This window comes from Dipodomys ordii, unplaced genomic scaffold, assembly GCF_000151885.1.
Source record: "Dipodomys ordii isolate 6190 unplaced genomic scaffold, Dord_2.0 Scaffold125, whole genome shotgun sequence".
NCBI classification, from domain to species: Eukaryota; Metazoa; Chordata; class Mammalia; order Rodentia; family Heteromyidae; genus Dipodomys; species Dipodomys ordii.
In genome coordinates, this window is record NW_012267341.1 from 1,592,148 (window position 1) to 1,592,966 (window position 819).

The following is an 819-nucleotide window of genomic DNA, read 5'->3' on the forward strand; positions in this document are numbered from 1 at the left end:
TAGCTGGGCACTGGTGGCTTATACCTGTAATCTTAGCTGACTGAGATCCAGAAGATCAAGTTTCAAGACCAGCTTGGGCGGAATAGTTGGCTAGATTCCATCTCTAAAATGACTAGTAAAAAGGCCAGACTAAGTTGGGTGCCAGTGGCTCATACCTGTAATTCTAGCTACTCAGGAGGCTGAGATCTGAGAATTGCTGTTCAAAGCCAATCAGGACAGGAAAGTCCATGAGACTCTTATCTCCAATTAACCACCAGAAAACTGGAAGTAGTGCTGTGGCTGAAAGTGATAGAGTGCTATAGTCTTGAGCGAAAAGAACTCGGGGATAATAGCACCTGAATAGGCCCTGAATTCAAGCCCTACCACTGACAAGCCCCCCCCCCCAAAAAAAAAAAAAGCCACACTGGGGATGTGGCTCAAGTGATAGAATGTCAAATAAATATCAGAACAAGCTCAAACCTCAATGTCTCCTCCCCCAAGAAAAAATAGGAGCAACTTGATATAAATTAAGAACAATACCAGGTACTATGAAACTGTTAGCTGTTACTTTAAATATTGTCTCATAGTTCTATTAAAAACAAAAAGTGATAGTAATAAAAATTTCAATCTGCCGGGCGCTGGTGGCTCACGCCTGTAATCCTAGCTACTCAGGAGGCTGAGATCTGAGGATCTTGGTTCAAAGCCAGCCTGGGCAGGAAATACCGTGAGACTCCTATCTCCAATAAACCACCAGAAAACCGGAAGTGGAGCTGTAGCTCAAGTGGTAGAGCGCTTGCCTTGAGCTGAAGAGCTGAGGGACAGCGCCCAGGCCCAGAGTTC